The sequence below is a fragment of the Tachypleus tridentatus genome, chromosome 1, assembly GCF_004210375.1.
Source record: "Tachypleus tridentatus isolate NWPU-2018 chromosome 1, ASM421037v1, whole genome shotgun sequence".
NCBI classification, from domain to species: domain Eukaryota; kingdom Metazoa; phylum Arthropoda; class Merostomata; order Xiphosura; family Limulidae; genus Tachypleus; species Tachypleus tridentatus.
Genome location: NC_134825.1, coordinates 38,911,734 through 38,923,004, shown reverse-complemented (window position 1 = coordinate 38,923,004; position 11,271 = coordinate 38,911,734). Strand labels below are relative to the sequence as shown.

Genomic DNA, 11,271 nt, shown 5'->3' with positions numbered 1-11,271 from the left:
TACCAGCATGGTTGAGTGGAATCACACAGTATCAGCAGGACTTGTACTTTCGGAGAGACCAGATAGTAGATATTCCTTGTGGATGCGACGTCATAGTGATGACATGATGATCACAAACTTATTTCCACATGATATGGAACATTTGATAAGAGACCATTGGCGACAGTTTCAAGCTTTGAGCTCGGAATGGTACTTTGCTACGGGAGTTATTATGTCAATATTAGGCTTAATTGGTCTCCTTGGAAATTTTTTAGTAATTTACGTATTTTTCACCACGAAATATTTACGACGTCCGTCAAACATGTTTATTGTTAACTTGGCGTTTTCAGACTTCATGATGATGTTCATAATCATGCCAATGATGGTTGTGTCTTGTTTTAAACAAAAATGGATTTTGGGGCCACTAATGTGTGAAATATATGGAGCCTGTGGATCTGGATTTGGATCGGTTTCTATTATAAGCATGACTGCCATTGCTATGAATCGTTATCGTGTTGTTGTAAAGGGACTGTCGAATGAGAAACTTACTTATGAACAAGCGATCCTGTGGATTTGTCTAATATGGATCTACGTCGGTCTCTGGACTTCAGCTCCATTCTTTGGTTGGAGTTCTTACGTTCTAGATGGGAATTTTATCAATTGTTCTCTGGACTCAGTGAGTCATAATTGGAACTCTCGATCTTACGTTATTGGTTACTGCATTGGAATGTATTTCTTACCCTTATGTTTTCTTACCTATACCTATTATCACATTGTCAAAACTGTTACAAAGCAAGAATCTGTCCTACGAAAAAACAGTCGTTGTATGAACATCGACCAGTTAGAGCCGAGACATTCTAAAATAACAGTGGAAGCCAAATTCTCTATGGTAGCTCTAATAACAGTCGTACTGTGGTTCGTTGTTTGGACACCGTATACCGTTCTTATCTTTCTTGGATCTTTTACCAGTGGAAAGTTGGTCACACCATTATTAAGCATCTTGGTAGCTGTATTTGCTAAATGTGCTTCTTTCTGCGATCCTATTGTATATGGAATAAGTCATCCTAAGTATCGAGAAGCACTTAGAGAAAGAATGCCCAAACTCTACAAGTTTTTTTCCTGTGGTAAATGCAGATCTAAAAAGCAAAACGAGGATCCAGAAAATCAGCACGACTTAACAACAGTTGATAAAAAAAATTCTACGGAAGAATCTGATAACTAAACATATACGGTTCTATCACTTTGTAGATGAAAAGGTTAACTGGCATTAACTGCTTTCCTTAAAAACTGCAAACTTAGCATGCAACGTCATCTATCGATGGCAAAAAGTAGTAGTTTAAAATTAATAATTTAAGAAAAATTATTTAGTCATACCGCAAATTTAGACATGTTTAACAAAAATTGATGTGTTCTTTCTTTTATCTTTGTTTCTTATGCTTGTATACAGACATTATGAACAGTATTTGATTGAATATAATTTTCGAGCTTGTTTACACAAGAGCCATCACAGGCATAACAACCCCTATTTTTAAATCATAGATTAGAGGAAAGGCAATTAGCGCAGATAGCCCTCGTGTAGCTTTGCTCGAAATTCAAAAAACGAAAACAAACAAAGACAACTAGTCAATAACATCTTCAGCCAATGCATGATCTGTTCTTATCTGGTCCAGTAGTAGAGCTGAATCATTTTTATAGCGCATCCACTAACTTCAGGCTGCGCCCGGCTCTCAAAACAAAGCGGTCGAACACATTTTCCAAATATATAGAACATTTATGTAATAGTTCGTAACTTCTGAAGTAAATGAATGTCATTTGTTAAAGGGTATCTCAGGTTCAAACTAGAAGGAAAATATATTAAGAATTCCTCTTAATCAGGCCCGGCATGGCCAAGCGCGTTAAGGCGTGCGACTCGTAATATGAGGGTCGCGGGTTCGCATCCTCATCGCGCCAAACATGCTCGCCCTTTCAGCCGTGGGGGCATTATAATGTTACGGTCAATCCCACTATTCGTTGGTAAATGAGTATCCCAAGAGTTGGCGGTGGGTGGTGATGACTAGCTGCCTTCCCTCTAATCTTACACTGCTAAATTAGTAGCTTTGTGCGAAATTCAAAAACAAACAATCCTCTTAATCAAAAGAAAATGAATACTGTATTTCGAAAATATTACGATTTTACACGTAATGTTCATACACTAATTAATTAATTGGTTCTAATTAAGCACACAACTACACAATGAGCAATCTTTGCTCTACCCATCACGGGTATCGAAATCCGGTTTCTAGTGATGCGAGTCCGTAAACATCCCGTTGTGCCACAGCGAGCATATCCTAATTAAACATGGCGTATAGCGAATGTTATAACAAGAATCATAGTAAGTTAAATATTTTCTGCAGACATCTGAAAACAAATATTCATTTTAAGGTATTTATATCATCTGTTTAATTTGTCTAGTCTTATGTTATTTGATGTTTACTTAATTTGTAACACACACTTGTAAACACACTCCAAAGTGTGTTTAAAACAGATTATCTTCCCCTCTAATGTGATGATTATTAGAAAGTATACGTTGAACTTAATGAAAAAATGTTTACAATCTAAACATTATCGAGCGACAAATCACTATACTAACAACAAATAATTTATATTGTTATTACTTCGGGACTAGCATGAACTGACGGGTAATGCGCTTGGCTCGCAGTCTGCCAATTGTAAGATCGAAAAATCAGGTGGTGATAACAATGCAACAGTCAGTCCAACTATTTGCTGATAAAAGGTAACTCAAGAACTGGTAATTGGCCCTGCCATGTGTTGTCATTTATTTCGCTGACAGTTAAAAACTAGGAACAGCAGCAGGCAGCCTCAGTAGTTTTGCTGCAAATAGAATTTTTATTTTGAACGTGATATAACGACATTGTCGAAACATTTTCAAATTTCAATATAAATCGTTACATTATTTAAATGTTAATAACTATTAAATTAAAAGTTTATTTAAATGTTTTATTCTTAGATATTAGTATACAGCTAATAAGTTTTGAAATGACTGAAATATAAGGTTAAAACGCATTTTGTCTGTTCGAATCTCTCTCAAATGTTTGTTTTAAAATTCACATTATAAAATACACGATTCTGAACATCATGGTCGGTCAGATCCTGTTATTAAAAAATGAAATAATAATATTTCATTGAAATTTAATAAAGAATATTTTCTAATATCAAAATATCGATTAATAGTCAACCATTTTTATATTATTTCGTAGTGTACCGTCTTTAGAAAAGTACTATAAACTTGAATATATTTGTTAAGTATTTCATTTCAAAAAAAAACAATATAAAGACTTCTGATATTAGCGCCATCTACTGTTTTTTGTTTAAATAAATAAGTTGAAAAATCAGTAATACTTAGTTTGGTTTGATTTTGAATGTTGCGCAAAGCTACTCGAGGGCTATCTGCGTTAGCCGTCCCTAATTTAGCAGCGTAAGACTAGAGGAAAGGCAGCTAGTCATCACCACCCACCGCCAACTCTTGGACTACTCTTTTACGAACGAATAGTGGAATTGGCCATACATTATAATGCCCCCACGGCTAAAAGGGCGAGTGTATTTGGTGCGACGGGGATTCGAACCCGCGACCCTCAATTGAGTACCTTAACCACCTGGTCATGCCAGGCTCATAATCCTTTGATAAAGTCATCTACGTAAACAAAACAAGCTAATGTAATGATAAAACCGCTTTTCTACACTAAAAATAAACTATTGTAGTTTTTTGTCAAATACTAGATATCTGTAACTTGAAATAAGAAACAAAAATACATTTATCTTTTTCTTGAAAACATTAAAATCAGAAATATTTTAGTCCTGTTTATTTTCTAAGTGACATTATTATAAAATTTATACATTTTTGTTATTTTTTTACACATAAAAAAACTCCTTTGACTTGATATTATGTTCAGAATAAAAAGCAAAGAAAATTTGTTTTAATTCTTTGTTAAGAAGGAAATATTTGAATATTGACAAAACGTTATAATATATATTTTAATAAATTATACTAGAATTATTTACGTATTAGTTGTAATATTACTAGAGATATTGTGTGTGAAATAAAATAAAGCGAAAAAAGTGTGAAAAGTTTTTTTTTTGAGAAATACATCTACAACAAATGTACTAGGACACCAGGTTTGAATTTAAATGCAAATTTCATAATGCACTGTTATGTAGAGTACCTAATGACCTAATCTCTGTGTCGACATAATTTTTATGAAGCTATAGTACCTGAACATTTTATCACTCAGTGTTTGTTAATTTTATAAAAACCTTTTCTCAGAGCTACAAAAGATACTGTCTGTGAATGGTTACATTTAATTCACAGACAATAGTAACAAGTATCAACTTTTGGGCTACTCTTATATGACTAGATAGTGGCTTGCGTGGTTTGGTTTTTTAAATTTCGTGCAGATCTATACGAGGTCTATCTGTGCTAGCTGTCCGTACTTTAGCAGTGTAAGACTAGAGGGAAGGCAACTAGTCATCAACATAAACCTCCAACTCTTGGGCTACTCTTTTACTAACGAATAGTGGGATTGACCGTACGTTATAACGCCCACACGGCTGAAAGGGCGAGCATGTTTGGTGTGACGGGGATTCGAACCCGCGATTCTCAGATTGCAAGTCTAGTGCATTATGTAATTGGCCATGCTTGGCCTCAAGATAGTGGTGACTCCTAGGCCTGGTATATCCTTTTGGTTAGCATGCCGGACTGTAACGACGAAAATTGGTGCCTCAAACTTTGGGGTCGAAGGTGAGTTATAACAGTGAGGTCAAAATCTCATTAGAAAATCTCAAGAGGTGGTGGTGGCTGTTTTTCACTAACTGCTTTTCTTCTGAATCATCAATGAAAATTGGGAACGACTATAGTAGAGAGCCGTTGTGTAACATTGAGAAAATTTCTATAAATTAACTCTCATAACGCACCCACGGCTCTAAATTGAGTATAGTTTTTGGTTGCCACATTTGATTACTTACAATAAAAATACCTCGAAAAAGAAACTCACAAACCTTCAAGAAGGAAATATTTCTAGGTCTAGTATGGTTAATAAGATCCCGAGTATTTCAATTTGCTCTCCCTTACGCATATCTATGGATGACATTTAAAGAAATTTAAGATCAGTGGATGTAGAAGGTAAGTCTGGTTTCGTGAGGTTTACCACTTTCAGACGTTTGATATTAGTTCCATTGTTTGGTTATATATTTAAATCAACACTTTTAGTATGTGTAGAAGATTCTTTGCTGCAAAGTTTCCCGTAGAGGCTTTAATCTGTAAGCGGTTCATAAAAAATGCGTATACTAGGCGTACGTTTTTCATTGAACCTGGAGCATCTAAACTAGGATTAATAGCAGCCTAAAACCGTTTTTAGGAGCAATAACCCCGGTTTCTCAATACTGTGCTTTGAATGGACAGTAATCTTGTAATCTAGAGACAATCTTTATTATAATTGCTTCTTAGGCAAAAATCATACGAGTTGTATTAACATTACATGAGATGACATTATGTAACATAAATTTTGTTCTTGGATAGTGTGTGCTATTTCTTAATTGCTTATGTTGTAAAAGTACAGACGATGGCCATTATTTCCTTCAAACTTTGCTTTTGTGACCTGGTTAATGAAATTTATAAATAAACCTATTTTCTATGTAAAAACGGACAAATTTGCACATTTTCTTTTACATAAGGGTCCCCCGCTAGTACAGCGGTATGTCTCCGGATTTACAATGCTAAAATCAGGGGTTCGATTACCCTCAGTGGGCTGAGTAGATAACCCGATGTGGCTTTGCTATAAGAAAAACACACAAACACTTTTACATAAGGTCTCAATAAAACGACATATGAATCAAGATTTACATGCATTTATACTAAGGTTATACATAAATGAATAAAAATGTTTAGAAGTGAGTAGTTTTTGAGATTTGAAACTGTAATGTAAATCCCTTTCACGTATCAGCCCCCAAATATAATCTCCCATCATGTTTTCGTTATACGCTCCCAGGTCACGAAAGCAAAGTGTGAAGAGAAAAATAGGCCTTTTCCATTTACTTTAGACATAAGCAATTGGGAAATAACACTTTCTGTCCAGGAACAAGAAAAAAGTAAAAATTTATCTGTTAAATAGTGATAGTTATGGTAGCTAAAAATCACCCACTATATTGTGACATTTGAAGTTGCTCAGCACTGTTTGCATGGATGAAATTCTGTGGAATATGACCATACATTGTTCTGCAAGACAATATACTTTGTCAATCCTCATTTAATATCCGCAGAAAATGAGAGAAATATATATCATTCATATTCTGCTTGGACTATTCCAGAATATTCAGATGAACCTTTTGGAACGCCCATTTCAGAAAGATAGATATGTTTGCGTGTTTTGAATTTCGCGCAAACGAGGACTATCTCTGCTAACGGACCTTAATTTAGCAGTGTAAGACTAGAGAGAAGGCATTTAATCATCACAATTCACCGCTAATTCTTGGGATACTCTTTTATAAACGAATAATGAGATTAATCGCCACGTTATAATGTCTTCATGGCTGAAAGGGCAAACATGTTTTGGTGTGACGAGGATTTGAACTCACGTCCCTCAGACAAGACCTTAAAATCTTACTATACTTTAAACTGTTACGTAGGCAGAGTGGACGTCTACTTTACTACGGTCAGTAAAAAGCTAGTAACTGAGTCCAGACAACAATGAACAGAGAAGATGGCCGATCTACCTATGAAAAACAGGACAATAAATGCGGACACCCTTATCAAGGTTAACTAACTCAGTATTCTTGAACTTAGAAAACTTTATCAAGTTTCAAAATTGTAATGTTATGTCTTGATTTGTATATGTATGTGTATAAGAACCTTTTATGTTCTAGAGGGTACATGAAAACTGTAACAGTGATGACACTGTATGTATTGACAGTACCTTGCAAAAGTATTCGCCCTTATAAATAATGTCAGACTGTGATTAAATACGAATAATGTAAAAAACAAATTTAACAAACTTGTACTTATTCAAACCTGTAATGATCGAATGTAACACTGTTATGTTTAAAGAAGGTTGAATGTCAGCAAAGAACCTGCAAAGAAAATATATAAATCGAAATTTGCTGATTGCATAAATATTCAGCCCCTGAATCAGTACTTGGAGGAAGCATCTTTGACTGCAATTAATGTTGTTATTCATTTTTTATATAGATCTCTATGAGCTTTACAGACGGGAATTTTGTAATTTTTATTCATTCTTTTATCCATTGCTTAAATTTTGAGAAGTTCAGTAGGGATCGTTGATGGACTGCAGTTTCCAAAACTCGCTATAAAATTTCTATTAAACTCAAGTCAGGACGTTAACTGTGTCACTCCAGTGCATACATTTTCTTCTTTAGAAACGACTCTATTGTAGTTTTGGCCTTAGGATTCGGGTCATTGTTCTGCTTAGATGTGAACTTTCGACCCAGTTTTCAATTCTCAAGCAGATTTTCTTCCCTTTGCGATCCATTAATTTTCCTCCCTCCATCCTTAGAAGATCCCTGCTCCCTGCTGATCATAAGATTCCCGATAACATGATACTACCACAACTTCCCTTAACAGTTGGGTTGGTGTTGACTAGGTGGTGTACTTGTTAGGCTTGCGCCAAACGCAAGGTTTAATTTAGACCAAAAAACTCAATTTGTGTCTCATCTGACCACAAAACCTTCCGACATGTATCTGCAGTACCATTTACATGTTATTTCACAAACTCCAAAGAATATATAATTAAGGTATTTCGTTTTCACTAATGGCTTATTTATTGCCACTCGCATATCCTAGGTAAGACCTAGGCATTGTTTGATTGGTCGTACCTTTTGCTCATGAGCAAATCAAAGAAATACCATTAGGCCTGTAATAATGGTGAAATGTACATACTGTCTATGGAGTGCTGAGTGCGTATTACTTCGTTACATAGTAGCCTAAATTAACAAAATGTCATAACATTATTCACCTAAGTAAGTTAAGTGACTATATGGTGAAGTAAAACGGACTCAAGCCCTTTCAGGTAATGACAACATTGATTATTTTGTCAAACATGGTAACATTGATTTGACTAATCATTGTTTTGTTAAGTATAAAATAACTGTTTGTGAAAATTCATTTTAGAAACATTTGAAGAACTGTGAAAAAAAAAAGAAAACCATCATGTCAAGTGTCGTGAGTATTTTCATTTTATAAGTGAAAGTGATTTTGTTATAAACTATATTTTTAGTGCTGTAATTTAAAACTTAGCTAAAGGAAGTTGCTGGTCTTAATGGTGATGTTAAGATCAATAGGTTTAATAGACCTAAAATAATTTGAAAATTCTGAAGTAATTGATGTCAGAGATTTTAATATATTCGAGGATAGGTTTTATATATATATTCAGGGTTCAGTGAAGTATGAAAAATAATATAGTTGAGAAAATAAACAGTTGCTTCTAACCTGTAAATTGAATCAGTCGACGTGTTTTCGTAAAGTGTTTCCAGTTGTTTAATTATCTTGCCCACTGTATTACTTTATACAAGTTAATTTATTTTTCAGATTAATTCAGTGCAGCTTAGTTTCACTTTGAAAATGGCTTATGAGTATCTTAGTGTCTAATCTTGTAAAACCTTAAAGAATGGTTGTTAAGCACGAAACTACATAGAGGGCTACATACGCTGCACCTATCATTGGTATCAAAACCCGGTTTTTAGTGCATAAGCCCACCGACTTTTCGCCATGTTCCTGAGAGACAGAAATAATGAACTAATTTGTTACCATTATGTGGATTGTGCGTTGAATTAGTTTTTTTCATTTTTTTCATAATTAGGTTTTTCATTTCATTAAATTATAAATCATGGTTACTTTTATACTGTTTCTTTTTCAACCTTCTAAGAATTCATTTGTGTTATTGGTAATACATTCAGTGTGTGGAGCACACTTCTCTTTTCTATCAATTTTATTAAATGTATCAGTAGTTGTTTTTGTAAACTAGCGATCTTAAAGTTATACCATGTTTATAAGTTAAAATAAATAGTCTCAAAAGAAGCTTTCTATAACTCTTAAGTTATTCATTATCTTTGTTTGTTAGAAAAACACGTTTCAAATGTGCTTAAATATTTTAATTTTGGTTTCGGTTGAATTCGCTGGGGTATTCTTTACTTGGTAGTATGTAAAATTGTTATCTAATAATTCAAAGGTCTGTTTTTGAACTCCAGCAAAATAACCATCACTCTGAAACTTCAATAATTCTGTTTTTACTCGACTAAAGTAATTTCATAGCGTTATATTCTTAACTGGCTTTTAAATAAAATAAAACAGAGTGATTATCGTGATTTTTAAGTTTGTTATATAATGCGATTGTGAAAACAGATGGGTTTTGTTTCGAAAAGCATGTTAGGAATATTCAGGTAATTGAGCTTCAATAAATCTGTTGCGAATATATGTTTTGTTCTACTTGTGCATAGTATCTGCTCATTCCACCTGATAGCACAAATTATTTTCCGATGAAGGCATAGGCCCAGCATGACCAGATGGTTAAGGCACTCAACTTGTAAACTGAGGGTCGCGGGTTCGAATCCACGTCACATCAAACATGCTCGTCCTTTCAGCCATGGGAGCACTATGAAGTGACGGTCAATCCCACTATTCGTTGGTAAAGGAGTAGCCCAAGAATTGGCGGTGGATGGTGATGACTAGCTGCCTTTTCTATAGTCTTACACTGCTGAATTAGTGAGGGTTAGTGCAAATAGCCCTCGTGTAGCTTTGCGCAAGATTAAAATAACAATACATAATGAGGTCACAAGGTGCCCTATTAACTGTTAACCTGAAAGGAAACAGTGAATTTTGGCTTTGGGAAACAAAAACTATACTTAATCTAAAGGTACCTACATAAATTTTACGAGTTTTATAAAATAATAAGTGAAGTAAATCAGTTGTATTGGGAGAAGAATAATAGACAGTTTTTGTTCAAACAGTTGTTTTTTGCGACTGCGACATATAATATGTAATTGTGAATATTCAAAATGTCATTATTAATATCACCATATTTTGATGTCTCTAAATCTATCAAGCTAGAGCTCATAGATTGTAGTATCGATTGGTCCTCCCCTCACATCATCTAAGAATATTGTAAAGCACCTTCCATCTCACCACTAGTGGGACAGTGATAAGTCTAGGAACTTATAACCCTAAAATGTGGGGTTCGTTTCAGCAGAGTGGACACAACAAACATCACAATATAGTTTTACTCTAAAATAAAAACAAAGATACATATTACTCTATGTAAAAGTCAAATTTTATTTAAGCGAACGTTTCGTTGTTACAGCTTAATAGATTAATAGGGTATACAAACTGGTTTAAAATATCCATCTACACATATTTTAAATAACTATACTTCATTCGAGAAGATAAGGTACCATAATAACACATTCTTGAACTGACGGCAATCGGGAAAATGTTGTTGTTTTGAAGTAATCACAAAGCTACACAATGGGCTATCTGTGCTGTACCCACCACCGATATCGAAACCTGGTTTTTAGCGTTGTAAGTCCGCAGACATACCGCTGAGCCACTGGGGCGCTCGGGAAAATTAGTGTAAGTTTAATCGCATATTTTATCGAGATTCATATAGAACAGTGTAACTAGCTTCAGCAGCCATCAACTAATGATATATGTATATATCTTTTCAGTGTAATTATGTTATAAATAATTCTTCCTGTTGAAGCTACAAAGTAATTTGTTCTAAATATAAATTCATAGTGAAATATAGTGTAGCCATTCGAAATTATATACCGTATTATTGTTTAATATGTTGTTAATAGATGGCAGCAGATGTAGGGACCCAATGAGCCTATCAGTGTGTTCTTACTATTGGTCTCGAAATCTGAGTTTTAGCATTAGAACCAACAGTTTTAATTAAAACGCATAAAAATAACAGTCAGTATTTGTATAGTTTAATATTGTTATAAAATTATCACGTTTACTGTTAAGCTACCAAGAGACACTAATAGTTATGGCAAAAATGACACAAGGCTGCAGATTTGTCTTACAGGCTATCTCTAATTTGTAAATTATGGACATAAAATAGAAATTGTATATATATATACACACACACACACACAAATCTTATTTTGTTCGCCAGAAAATTTACAACAAAAGTTACTTGCTTTACTCGTTAGCAGAATTCGTGGACTATTAATTAATGGTGAAAAAGATGGATTTGAAATTATACTTTTGCAAAATTCTAATTTGAAATC

General features: G+C 34.1%; 1 pseudogene; it reads left to right on the top strand.

Annotated features, from left to right (window-relative positions):
* LOC143247006 (ocellar opsin pseudogene) lies at positions 1-1,309 on the top strand (annotated as a pseudogene).
* The last annotated feature ends 9,962 nt before the right edge of the window (positions 1,310-11,271 follow it).